The sequence below is a fragment of the Pseudorca crassidens genome, chromosome 21 (genome assembly GCF_039906515.1).
Source record: "Pseudorca crassidens isolate mPseCra1 chromosome 21, mPseCra1.hap1, whole genome shotgun sequence".
Lineage (NCBI taxonomy): Eukaryota > Metazoa > Chordata > Mammalia > Artiodactyla > Delphinidae > Pseudorca > Pseudorca crassidens.
The window spans coordinates 23,520,309-23,535,172 of NC_090316.1; the positions used below are offsets into that span (position 1 = coordinate 23,520,309).

A 14,864-nucleotide genomic window follows, 5' to 3' on the forward strand; every position below is an offset into this window, starting at 1 on the left:
TATTAATAGAAACAGCAAAAGCATTAGATATAAATTAATATTAAATCATGATATTTAAAAATTTCAAGATGCAAACAGAAGTGAGAATTATCAACCTAAAAGGAAATTTATCAAAATCCCACATATAATATAATTATAGTAGAAAAATGTTGGAAGCCTACTTTAAAAAATCAGAAATAAGATACAGATGCCTTTTTTACTATATCTATTTAATGTTCTAGCTAGAGAGATAAGACAAAGAAATAAAAGATATAACAATTGGAAAGGCATAAATAAAAGTGTCATTATTTACAGAAAATATAACTGTCTAGATGAAAATTCCAAAAAGACATACAGATAGATTTAATTAAATGAGAGAGTTTAGCAAAGAGACTGGATATAAGACCAATATGCATAATTAAATGCATCTCTATACAGCAGCAATTAATAGAAAGCATTTTGAAAAAAAGATACTGTCTGCAATAGCAATAAAAATATTCTGTACCTAAGAAAAAGTCTAATGAAAGATAATACAAGAGATGTATACAGAATATTATTAATCTGTATTAATAGCAAAAGAAGAAAACCTAAATTTAAAAGTTTGATTTAGTCTGGGTCCCTCTATCCACTAACGGTAGAACCTGAGAAAAAGCTTTTAGTAAAAGTCATTTACTGAGAGCCTGATCTCATAAGAAGGAATGAGGGATGAGGGAAGTTAAACAGCGAAGGAGAGAGATCCAACACAAGGATGCATTTTTTTGAGCTGGCCATTTTTACAGGCAACTGGATATTTTCTGCCATGGAATCATCTGAGAAACCTTATGAAAAGCATCTCACGACCTTTTTCCCTTGTGAATAAAGGCAGTTGCATTTATCTATTGATTCCCATTTCCCAATGATCAAGCATTGCTAAGAAGGGTATTAACTACTCTGTCTTCCAGGATGTGCCATGAGTGGTTCCCAACAGACCTCTTATAGTAAAGAAGACCCAGCCTAGGAAGCAAAAGAACTGTCATGAGATTGAGGAGGGGCACTGTCAGATTGCACATATGTGAAGCCAGTTAAAGTTTGCATGGAATTGGTCACCGTGGCTGTGGCTAGAATGAGAAGTGAGGCTGAGAGGATTTGCAATGATGTACAAGAAGCATCCAATACAGACACATACCATGTTCATAGAAAGACTTAATATTGTAAATATGTCAATTCTTTCCACACTCAATTCCAATCAAAATCTGAAACTTTGTTTATGGACTTTTTAAGTCCATTCTAAAATTATATGGAAAACCAAAGGGTCAGCAATAGACTAGACATTTCTAAAGAAGAATAACATATGGGTTACTTGCCCCACCAGTTATCCAGATTTATAAAGCTAACATTATAATGTGGTATACAAACAATTGACCAATGGTAGGAAAACCAGTTGCCAGAAATATATCATACATATGGAAACTCGATATTGATGGATATCAGATATTCTGTAGACTACTGGAGGGAAAGGTGAGTAAAGTATGTTTGGGTAATTAGCTGTCTCCATGAAAAAAAAAAAAAAGAAAGAAAGAAATTGGACTTCTACCTCAGACCATTTATAAAAATCAATTCTCACTGTATTAAAATTTTAAATGCAAAAGGCTAATTTCCAAATCTTTTAGCAGAAAATAAAGGGGAATATTGTTAGTATCTTAGGATAGAGAAGAGTTTCTTAAAACAATTAATTGATAAAACCAACTAAATTAATGTTAAGAATTTGTGTTAATTAATTGTGTTAATTAATCAAAATATAACACAAATAAACTGAAAAAAAATGACACAAATGTTTTCAGAGAATTTTTTTAACATGTTAAAGCCATATCAATGTTATGCAACCTTGAATGGAATTAGAGCCAGATAGTAATCCAAAGGCAGTAAAGTAACAACTCACTACCCAAGAGCAGAACAAGCTGTGTCCTCAGTGTTTTTCAACACAGGCACTCTTGGCATTTGGGGTAGGACCACTCCTTGGTGTGTAAGACTTTGCCATGTGTTGCTGGAGGTTTATCATACTGACTTTCACCTCCTAAATGCTAGGAGCAACTATCAGTTATCATGACAACAAAAATGTCTCAATACATTTTAAGTATTCCCAGGAATTGGGCAGTGCCTCCACTGGTTGAAAATCAATTTGATTCTACCTAGAAAATACATTTTTAAAAAAACAGAATAAGAGAGAGAACTGAACCACAGTTGAGGGCTAAGCTTCCAAGTCATGGAGAAAATCAGATGTTTTTGCAAAGAGTGAAGGAGTTAACTGTCTGAAGGCCTGTCTGAAGCTTCAGGAAGAAACCTCGGGGGAGGCCCAGTAAGGAAAGCTTATTTTCTTTTCTGGTGCATTGGAGTGCAACCTGGAGATCTCTATCCAGAGAAAAGGATAAGAAACAGATTTTGAGGGAACTGAATCTTCCATTGGATGATTTCCCCAGACAAAAACCAAGAAAACTTCCAAAACCATCTAAGGAAGACCATACAGTTTTAAAAGAACTAGGTTTCTTGACTTATATATTGGGCCATCAAGGAAGGGATTACTGAGGGGGAAAAAAATGTTCCATTTCATGGCCAATCAGGGCAGAAAGAAATACAGGAGGAAATAATAAAGTGCCAACTCCCGAAGATGAAATCATGGCAAATCCCTTGGGGCTTGAGAAAAATGAAAAGGGCACATAAAATTACAAAGCAGCCAAATGTCTGTCCCAGATAATGGACACAGGCGTGTCCCTTCACGTGCCCAGACTCTATCCTACTTATCGAAGATTTATAGATTAACTTGTGTGAGTATTATTTGTTGCACAATAATATTGGGTTCGTGTAAACTCAGTTTTCAAAGTCTGTAACTCATGTAGGATGATTATATATTCACTTAATAATAAAGGAAACATGGACTAAAAGCATTTAGCTATAAAGATTAAATTTACAGGAACATTGGAGAGAGCTTTTGCTTACAAAAAGGGCCTATACAGTAAACAAAAAATAAAATTAATGAAATAATATATATTTATCATGTATAATAAATCATGTTATAATATAATAAATTATACATTATATGTTATGATAATGTGAAAATGAAAAATAATATATAGTATATAGAGTAAACATAAAAAGATGAAAAGGATTTGCGTAAGCTAATAGCATTGGTATTCAGCTATAATGCTTTTTAAACTACTAATGATTATCCCTGGTTATAAGAGTAAAGGTCATCATCAGTCTTCTACATCACATAACTGGATTTTTCAGAGACCCATTCACCTGCATAAAGCCATGTCCATTCATTCATGCATTTATTCACTCAATAAACACCAGCTCTGTCCCTACCATTTGTCAAGCACTAGAGAAGTAGTTAGGAATCTCTGCCCTATAAAAGATTATAGCTTATTAGGGAAGGTAGAGAAACAAAACAAACACCAGAGTTACAGAAGATAAATTTTTTCATAGGGAACACTGAACAGCTAAATAATGTATGTATTATGGGAGTCATGGGGACAGAACAGAAAGCAGTTTAAAAGATCTTCCTAAGGTGACACTGATTTGAATTTTGAAAGATATATGGTAGTTAAATAGGAGGAGGCATTTGAGAAAATAGAATAGCATATGCAAAGGGCCAAAGGTGTAAAACAGTATAAACCTCAGTAACAGGATAGGGCTGAAGCACTGGATCAGTGTGGGAATGGGGCAAGTTTAGAGTGTCAGGCGCTGGTCCCAACAAGAACTTTGATAAGCCTAGGCCTCCAATTTAGAACTGTTACTGGAAGGCATAGGGATCCACTAAAGGAATTTAAATAAGAAGCTGAAATGCTCTGATTTACATTTTGAAAGATCTTTCTGTTGGGGGGATGGAGGGTGGCCTGACTCAGGACAGGGATAACAGTCAGGGTTTTGCAGTGATCCAGGTGAGACACAAAGAGGGCTTAAAAGCAGGCAGAGGCAGAGGATTTGAGAGGAAGAGGACTGATAAAAAAGGTATTGAGGGGCTTCCCTGGTGGCGCAGTGGTTGAGAGTCCGCCTGCCGATGCAGGGGACACGGGTTCGTGCCCCGGTCCGGGAGGATCCCACATGCCGTGGAACGGCTGGGCCCATGAGCCATGGCCGCTAAGCCTGCGCGTCCGGAGCCTGTGCTCCGCAACGGGAGAGGCCACAACAGTGAGAGGCCCGTGTACCGCAAAAAAAAAAAAGTATTGAGGAGGCAGACTTCACAGAATTGGTGGCTGATAGGATTGGTGAAGATGGAAGAGGGGTAGGTGTCACCAGGTTCTGGCTTGAGTATCATTTGCCTTACAGTTGGAGAACTTTAGAAATGAGAGTAGGCAATAGAGAAGAGAGTGAGTTCAGCTGGGGATATGTTGACTTTGAGGAATCCAGGAGACACCCAAATAAGAAGAAACATTTCATAGGCAATGAAATATATGGTATCTACACTCAGAAATAAGGCCTGGATTTAAGAGTCAGATGTGTTTGCCTTCACAAGTAGCAGCTGATGCTAAGTTGGAGCATAGGGAAAATAGAGAGTGAGAAGAACCAAGCACAGCATCATGGAGATAACATTTCAAGGACCAAGAGAGGAAGAGCAACTACAAGAGACTTAACAAGAGCATCCAGAGAAGAACAAAAGCAACAAAGAGCCATGTCATAGAGGCCAAGGACAAAAGAAGAATGGTCACAACAGGAGGATAAAGAAGATTACAAAATTGTTCATAAGTCGTTCATTGTGCTTTTGAATCAGGAGGCCATTGGCCATGCTAGGGGCAGCAGTTTAGGTGGAGTGAGGGGTTACAATGTTGAGAAGTGGGGGAGAAAGAGTGAGGAGGGGAGGAAATGGAGATTCTGATGAACATAGCTCTTCCAGAAACTTAGCTATGGAGTCAAGAAGAGACAGTGGCTTGAGGGGCTCAAGAGATTGAAGGAGGGTTCTTGGCCCTATGTTTCTGTACACAGTTCACAAATGCACAAGTACAGCACGTGGATACACAAAGAAATGTGCCTTCTTTATTTTGTGATTATTCCACCCAACAGGGTAGAATGGAATACATTTAATTATTATAAATGTTCTCATTCTCTTACAGCTTAAATGGCCTCTCCTGATGAGTTCATCTCTTTCAGGTAAGTGCCCTGTTCTTCCCCAAGAACACCTGCACTAATGACACCATTGGGGGGTTAATATGTGCAAGGCACCTGTTCAAGAATTTTACAAAAATTATTTAAACTGTCATAACTACCCTATTTTTACTTCAGTAATGAGGAAAATGAGTAAGTTGACCAAGGTCAGGCAGCTAATAAGTGTTGAAACCACGATTCAAGCTTATGCAACCCAACTTCAGGGCCTGTGCTCGCAGCCACACTTAGCTAACACCATGAAGTTGTCTGGGCACGTGGAGGATTCAGAGAAATGAGTCCTAGGATCCTTACGGCCTCTGCCCATCCAATGATTGGATCTGCTCCCTGCACTGGTGAATGCTGAGGTGCAATGGGTCCCCTCTGATCCTCAAGCTGATAAGCACTACTAGGTTCTAATGATGGCCTATGGACACCCAAATCTCCACACACTGTGGTCCATTCCTCCTCTGCTTAGGCTCTCTCAGCATCTCTTTGTCCCTTTCCATAGCATCTAAGGACATCTGGAAGTCCCATGTGTCCCCTACAGGCCTGGGAACTAGTGGCTCTGCCTTAGGCACATCCTCCTTCAATCACTGCACGCTATTTCCTTTACATCATGTTGAACACTGCAGCTAGCTGCACCCTCCCCCATAATGCTGTCATCATTGCCCTACATCTTCCTCTCACTTTGCTGCTTCAGGCCTCAGGTCTAAAGAGAAACATTTCTCATTTCTCTCTGTCTCCGATTCTGAGTTCCAGCTACACTTTCCATATAATAATCAGCCAAATGTGTATGTTAATGAGAGCTAAAGAAATTGAGAAAAGGCATATCCTTCTCACCAAAAATTACTGCCTCACTGCATACTCAAGAAATTCAGCCTATGACTAAAGCTGATCAGTCCTACCTTTGTTCCGGCAGAATTGTCACCGTCCTCTCATTCTGTGGGGCGACGGGCCTCATGGGCCAGCTGTACAGGTAGGAGGCTGGAAGAGAAAGTGACATTAAAGGGGAAATTAAAGTGCATTGGTTTAATATCTTTAAAATATTATCAACAGATATGTGCCTAAAAACCTCCTTTAGGATTATAAACAAGTCTAAGTAAAGTCTTCCTATTCCCGTCTCCCTAACACTGTTCTTCCTTTTAGTCTGGGAATTTAATCCTGTATTTGGTCACAGATTTGCCTTCTATAATTTTATTATAGCCCTTTTTAATTTTTGCATCCAGAGTGGGAGAGACTCAAGCTTGTCAACATTTTGCATCTTGAGAAAAAAGATTATTGTAACAAGGTACTTTTATTTAGGACCAGAACTGACTTGGGTGTCTAATGAGTCATACACAAATGAGAAATTTAATACTACATATGCAAATATTTTCATTACATAAATAAGACATATTTTCCTTACAGGAGTTCAGCTTACAGATTTAGAGTGTAATAAAAGAACTACTGGTATTATTTACATCAGAACACAGATACTCTAGCTTTAAAAGGTGGCATTGATACTTATAAGCCTGACTTCTCTATCTGCTTTAATGAATGCGTTCATGAATTATATGTATCTGCGTGCAGTAAGCCATCAACCAACACATCTTATTGCTGGTTCTTTTAATGTAAGTTGGAAAATCATCTACAAGCTCATACAAATTAACAAGTGAAGCAATAAGACTGTAATAGATGAGCATATAAGAAACATGATGAAACATTTCATACAAGAGAAAAAAACAACTAATAAACATATAGGGAAAAAACTTTTTCATACTGAAGAAGAGCAGACAAGAAGATAAATGATGTATGATTAGTGATCATTCAATTAAGAAAAACTTAAAATGATAACACTCAATTATTATAAAGTTGAATGAAAGTAGGACCCTCATATGTTTATAACCACATAACAGCTTTAGAAAACAATCTGGAAATACTCTCTGAGACTATATTATAGTCACACACTTGTGCCAAGTAATCCTAATCCTGGGAATTTATCTTAATGAAGTGATCCAAAATAAGAAAAACAATTTGGGTTCTACAATAATAATTTGGAGTTGGCAAACTTTTTCTGCAAAGGTCCAGATAATAAATATTTTAGGCCTTTGTGGACCATAGGGTTTCTGTCTTAACTACTCAACTCTGCCTTTACAGTGAAAAAACAGCCATAGATGATATGTAAATGAGTATGTCTGGCTGTGTTCCAATGAAACTTTATTTACAAAAATAAGTAGTGGACAGGATTTGGCTTTTGGCCCAAACCCAGCTTCACAATGTTATTAATGGCAAATGAGTGGAAAAATCTAACAAATCTTAACAATTAGAACACAGTTGCATAAAATATGATAATCCACTTAATGGTTGATTAGGTAGCCATTAAGATAACAACAATTATAAAAATTGTAGCAGCATGGGAAATGTTAAGAAGCAGGATCCAAAATTATATACACAGCAAGAATATAAACATATAAAATTCTATCCATACAAGGACAAAGGCTAAAAGGGAATACACAGAAATTGCAAATAATTGTTTGCTATGATGGATGAGATGTGGAGCTTATTATTTTCATCATCAGTATTAAAAATTTGCTTGAGAGGTAACACAATCTTTAAACACTCGGAGTGACACTGTATTGCTGTCATCACAAGGCATCTGCCCTTTCGTTAGAAAAAGTGCCGAGAAAACAAGGCAGAGGCTTTAGGCGCTTCAGTAGATCTAGGGTGATCATGTGTAGTTTCATAACCACAGACAAATTCCTACCTCTGGTCCATCATCTTGCAAATTGGCTACGATGGCCGCAAACGATCAGATGAAAAATTTGCATGGCTTAAACAAATCCCTTTGCACTACTGGGACCAACTCAAAGGGCCTATCAAGCTAATGGTCGATTAACAGCATGTCATCATAGAGGATGGTGGCCCATATATTTTAGATCTCATCCTTGTTGCAGCATGCCAGAGCCTTCCTTAAACAAAATCCCATATTTATCACCAATTGAGCATAGCTTGAAGCCATGGTCATAAAACCTTTATACTGCTGTATACTACTTAATACTGCTTACTATGTTTATGCTATTTGCTTTGGTCTACAGAACTCACTGTAAAAGAATATTGGAAAATTTTAATATAATTCTTGATTACTATGGGCACATTAAAAACATACATAACCACTCTATAGTTTGATAGTTAAGAGCAAGGGTCTGGATCCAAACGGCCTGGATTTAAATTCCTGTTCCTTAACTTACTATATATATGAATGTAGGCAACTGATTAACTTCCCTATGCCTCAGTTTCCTCATCTGTAAAATAGATATAGTAGCAGAACCTACCTCCTAGGATTGATTAAATAAATTACTGATGCAAATTGCTTAGAATATAGTTTAGCATACTCAGCAATACTGAGGATGCAGTGTTTCTGAATACTTAATAATTGTCTATTATTGTCTTGAAAAACTGTATTCCACTAATATTTTATTTCAAATCACTATTGTTCATGGAATTTTGTCTCACCACTCTATTCATATTATTTTCTCCTCAGGCAGCACATAAAAACGTATGTCAATTTCCTAAACAGACAATGGTTCAATACCACATCTCACAAATCTATAGCACTGTAAAAAGTGCAATGGAAAAAAATCAGATTTACTCTGGTAACAGTTTTAATTTCAGTGTTTCCTCCACAAACACTGCTTACTATCTAAAAGCAATACTGACAAGTCACTTTCCCCCGCCCCCAGGCTCCAAGAAACACTGCTAATAAGGTGACAAAAGTTATCTTAGACTTTCAGTGGGAGCTACATGGGAGATGAAGTGGGTCCTCTCCAGGACGGTTCTAGGAAGCAGGTGGAAAATTTGTCCTGGGGTTTGTGCTGTCAGACAAAAGCAAGGACCCGACTAAGCAACACAGTGAATATTGTATTTTTTATTATAAGTCATAATCAGCATTCATTGGATTTTCAATAGTTGCTGTCAACACCCTGCATTTACTATCCAAGTGTTGCCAGTTGAGCAAGTTTGTAAGGTATAAATCATATTCTGAAAACAGCATCGAAGAGTTGAAAAGTAAATAATATATATAAGTGGGTAATAGCATGCTTTACTTGCTACCATTTGTAATAATAAATATATTTATACTTTCCTACTTATACTAACATCACCATTTTTACACTTGCCAATATGCCTTTTGTAGTGTAGCACAAAGTTGCTTTTCCAACTTTGCCCATAAGTCTTCTGCAGATTTTTCTGCTCACCTGTTACGTTTAGCCAGACTTCACAAGCCTCCTAACAAAGTTGATGACCAGATTATAGTTTAGAAATAGTTATAATCTCAACTGGAAGGTCAGTAAAAAGAAATTTTATAGAAAATATTTCCAAATACAGTCTAAGATGCAGAAATGGTTAAAAAAAAAAAAGTTTTGGAATGTTTGTTAACCAAAACACCTTGTGGCTTACATAGCAATGTATTCATTGTGTCTTATTATGCAAGACATGTTCCAAAGAAACATATTCAAGATGCAAATTCCTGAGCCCCACCCCGGCAGATTCTGATTCAGCAAACCCAGAATGGGGCCCAGTAATCTGCCTTCTTCCCAGGTATCCTACTGTCTTTTATTGAGTGTATCTCAGACCACATATTGATAAAGACTGTGACAATCACAGTGTTTCCACACCTCCACCATCACAGAATATTGAGAGTATGAATTTATGTAGTAGTTTGTATACCTTTGTTGACAAACAAAATGATCCTGAATTAGGTTCTAAATGAGGCTTTGCTGCTTAATGTGTGATCACCAGGCCAAGATACTTGGATTCTCTCATACTTTATCGTCATAGTTTGTTGGTTACTTCCCCAGCACCTCTTACCCGAGACAGCAACCTGAATTTCCCAGCAATGCAGCTGGTGTGGGATTTGATCCTTCCTTTAGCTCCAGTTGGAAGTTGGCTGCCTTAAGCCATTCAGCAAATCTGATCCCATTAATCACAGAGATTAATTCAAAAGGAGTGACACATGACCCAAGTCAGGCCAGTCAGGGCCAGGAAAACTCACTTCAGAGATTTTATTTGAAATATCAGGAAGGGAGACTCTGTTTCCTGGTGGAAGTGCCAGGAAGCATGTGGCTAGGAGCTGCTAGCCCCTGATTTGGGCCCCAAGCTGGGAAAACAGGACTGAGAAATAGAGTCAGGAACCTGAGCCTAATCTTGGGATCTGAGCCCAATCTTGGGATCTGAGCCCTGGATAAAGTCTCTCTGTCACTTGGAACATTCAGTTCTGTGAGCCCCCAGATTCCATTTTTCACTTAAGGTTGTTTGAATCAGTTTTGTGTTACATGCAACCCAAAGCATCCTAACTGATGTACCTGTGAAATGAGAACATTTTGCTAGATGTCTCCCTTTCAAAAATACCTATGATCTTTAAAATTCTTTAAAGTTGAAGATTAGATTGATTAAATTACACAGTAATATCCAGACAATGCTCTGCACACAAATTGAATAGAGACCTTATCTTCTGTTAACCTGTAAACTGACTGGGAAATTTTCAACTGGCTACTCTTTGGCAAATATTTTGGAAGTAGCTCTTAATTGGGCCAAGTACTAAAAATATGTGAAATGGGGTATAATTTATTATTCTATGTCCTACTGGACACACTAAGTGCCACCAATAATTGAATTCTTATGTTGATCTTAACCAAAAGGAGAGTATGATCTAGACAATGGGTAGACTGGGTAAGATGAGAAGAGGAAGAACTTTAGCAGAGATTAGTCTACTGAACCAGGTGTCACAATGGATCTTAAGGTATTAAAGATGGTCGTTTTACAGAAAGGAAATGAGTTATTAGCAATGTATCAAAGAGTTCTTCCAAGAAATGTAAAATTATATTTTTCCCAATTCCAAAATACATTTCAGTTCAATTCAACCAAATTCATTGCCATCTCAGATATAAATTTAGAAATTTTCCTATATTCTAAATCTTCAGATCGTGTTCCACATAATACAGGTTTCCCATAATGTTTTGGGAAGTAATTAAATATATTAAAAATAACATTTGTGGGCTTTCCTGGTGGCGCAGTGGTTGAGAGTACACCTGCCGATGCAGGGGACACGGGTTCGTGCCCCGATCCTGGAAGATCCCACATGCCGCGGAGCGGCTGGGCCCGTGAGCCATGGCCGCTGAGCCTGCGCGTCCGGAGCCTGTGCTCTGCAACGGGAGAGGCCGCAACAGTGAGAGGCCCGCGCACCGCAAAAAATAAAATAATATAATGACATTTGTGTTACCATATTGCTTTCCAAATTAATATGTTGTTACATGTGGTATGATATATTCTGGCCATCTCTCTTGAATTAATTGGGATTACAAGCCCTCAGCTTTAGGCTCATCACTACAAAAGAATCTGTCAGATAATATGTAGAGACGGAGCCAAGCATAAAGCTAGATCTTACAAAGCTTACACTTTTCATCTCTGTAAATCATAATTTCAGTGCTTGCAACATTCTGAGTTCAGACACCACAGGCAGTAATAACTGGCTTAAATGCTTTCACGGTACAGCTGTTTGCAACAATACCTCCATTCGTAACTCTCAAAAAATAAAATGGCAGCTACAAGTGCCTTGAAAGAACATATGCTCCTCTTTACATTGTCCTACAGGTTAACCCCCAGGATGCTCTCAGCTCCACACAGCAGTAGCAGTAAATGAAAGCATTACGTCCAAAGTTATTACACAAGGCCATGCATAACTACACACATCTCCGTGTTTTCTCAGTGAGGAATCTATGTTTGAATTGCACTGTGAAATCATTCTTTGTGTTCTGGTGAATTTGTTCATATTAGCATAAAAACTTCAAAATATCTTATCTGGTTGTTAAGCAGAATTACACTCAAGTCCTGACAGAAGTGCTGCAGTAGGGACTGCATTAGTGGAGACCCTTTTTAGTTGGACATTAACGAAACCCAACTCAAACTGGCTTATGGAAAGGGGGAATGTAGCGACCTTGCAATTGGAAAGTTGGAAATGGATATATCTTTAAGCAAGAGATGGGTCTCAGGTTAAAAATGTACTCGGAGAGCTCTGCCTCTCTCCTTCCCCGTCTTTCAGCGATGCTTATCTCTACTTGTTATATCACAGGCAGACTCTTCCTGTGTGTGTGTCAGACAAGATGACATCCCTCAGCCCTAGATGCACATGTGCCCTGCTTAGCAATCACAGTGGAATTAGACATCCTCCACCCATCAAAGCCATATATCAATCTCAGAAAAGACACTAATTTATTTTTCTTGAGTCACATGCACATTCCTGAATCAATCCTTGGCACACCAATAGCTAGGCTTGGCCACATGCTTACCCAAGAAGTGGGGACAGGCCATTCTGATTGACATCACCACCTGGATCACGAAGAATGGCGGAGGAGTAGAGAGGAGGATGGGAAATAATACTGAGCATACAAAATCCACAGCTTCCACCAGTCCCTGCAAACCTTCTGTCCTCCTGATAAAAGTGCAGGCCCTAGAGAAAACATTTTCACCATATGGAAAAGACTGTCCCAATAAAGGGGATAGATCCTACAGGTTTTTATAAGTTTTCATTTGTGAACATTTTTAAACCAATCAGTCAGCACTGAAAGATCATTTATACCTGAACCAATGCATGAGTGGCATTTGTACATAATATTTCCTATGTGGATGGGGGACATTTGACATTTTCTGAAAATTCTAAAATCATGTGAATATTGTGGAGACTTGAATCTGGAGAATATAATGGGTAAATAGAAAATAAATCAGGTGAATGCTTTACACTCAAAGCTTGGGGGAGAAGGGGATCTTCAATTAGATTATAATGTGGGAAATACATTACTTCCCAATGAAAATTTATCACTTGCATTTAAATTCAAAATGAGGAATTTCACATTATTTTACTTCATCAAGTTAAAATAGTCATTGGATTTAATTATGACACTTACAGAACATGGCTTTTCAGTATCAATAGTCACACCTACTTCCACCCTGAAAATAGCATAAACACTTAGGTTCAAAATTAAAAGCCATCCCTACCCTTAAAGTGGGTGATTATTCTCGTATCCTAGTTTAAAGCTTCTTTGGATAAACAATTATTTCTTAATGTGCTTTCCAAATGCACATAAAAATGGTCAGTGGGAAACCAGTGTGATATTATAGGGACTAATTCAGTTCCAGCTAACTGAGTAGAGTTTAAAAGGGAAATGGTTATTCTTCAACTGCTTTCTCTAAAGTCTGACAAAATTGTAGACTCAAGAATTTATTCACGGGTTTGAACATTCACACTGAACTCTGGTCTTTAGGAACAGAGCTCTCTAGCTGGTAAAACAGGTTCTTATTTTTGAGGGGAAAAAAAAAAGTTCCTGAACCTAAGAACAGCAATTTCCTGCTTACGAAGCAAAGGTTAGATCTATATATCCTGCCTGCTGTGCAGCCTTTATGTCATTATGGAGAACTTGTCTAGCAGTGTAAAAAAAATAGTTAGAAATCAGAAAAATAACTATAGAAACTGTAAAAAAACAAAAGACAACTATAAATTTAAAGTTGCTATTATCACTCATGCTTATTATACAAGAGAGAAAACAATAGCTGGGTTAAAAATTAAGACAAAAGTATAATTTAGTGAGTTTACTGATCCCAACAATTTCAGAGACAGGTAAGAGTTTTTGCTAAATCACAATGTGACTAGAATCACTAATTTGGCTATTTCCTCAGTAGGGATCTCAACCAATAAAATATGGTTTATTTCACAGTCTTTCAAATTCATGAAATCCTTACAGTACTTTTATTATTTCTGAGATATAACAGAAAACTCTTTCTAAGAATATTAGTTCTGTTTCACTATGCATACAAGATAAGAGGACTCACACAATTGCTTTCAACCCTTTGTTTCTTTACTAAAATCCAACTGAAACTGCAAGTCATTGCTCTTTTGACTGAAGTTTATCCCCAACCTATAAATCCCTTCTTGGTAATTGGTATGATGAATTCACTGAACCTTTCTTACTTTATAACAAAGTTTTTCTTTCTCTCAATTCTCCCAAGTATAGAAGCTTTAAATAACCACGTTTTTAGTGCTGTTCTCAGAATGAAATTTTTTAAATTAATATTTCCACATATTTTTGTTTAAGTTGAAACAAATCTAGGATTCCATTTGCCGTATAATCTCGTCACTGTTCTAGAAAACAAGCTAAAAACCAAGTATCATTCAAAACTCTCAATTTTTTAATGTCATTAATCATTGTTAACTTCTTTAATCTTAGCAAGCTCATCTAACCAAGCATTTTTTCAGTTTATATATGTTATTTGCCAGCAAACTAAATTAAAATATAACTAGAACAAGATATAAAATTGGTAATGGTTAACAATTACAAAAGATATTCTTTAATTACGAAACATTTTGATCTTTCATTTCAACTTATCTAAAGATGTGTTTTTAGAGTGGTTAGACCAGGCCATATAAAGGGTGTAAAAGATGCTATGACTCAACTTTACTACATGAGAGTGGACCCATTCCACCCATGTCATTTAGAGGCCAACTCTATGCTGCCTCAGTAAAAAATTACCTTCGTGCCTGGGGTATAAGAGATTCCAACCTGTCTGAGCATGTCTAAGAAACTGACAGTATAGGCACAATGATTCAGAAGCCTCTTGGGAAAGCTACATCACTTTGGGCCCCATCTTATGGAGTACTAAACAAAGTAGAAAGAGTAATTTGTCTTCCTGGATCCTCTTCACTATCAAACACCATCCAGCTTTGGCACTCTAAAGGATGT

The 14,864-nt window shown here is 37.4% G+C and overlaps 1 long non-coding RNA gene across 1 annotated transcript in view; it reads right to left on the bottom strand.

Moving 5' to 3' along the window:
* LOC137215921 (uncharacterized) overlaps positions 1 to 14,864 on the bottom strand; it is a 183,532-nt gene that overhangs the window by 64,415 nt on the left and 104,253 nt on the right. The window contains exon 5 of the long non-coding RNA XR_010939488.1: positions 6,003 to 6,081. This is a non-coding gene — a long non-coding RNA (uncharacterized lncRNA). The remainder of the gene's footprint in view (positions 1 to 6,002; positions 6,082 to 14,864) is intronic.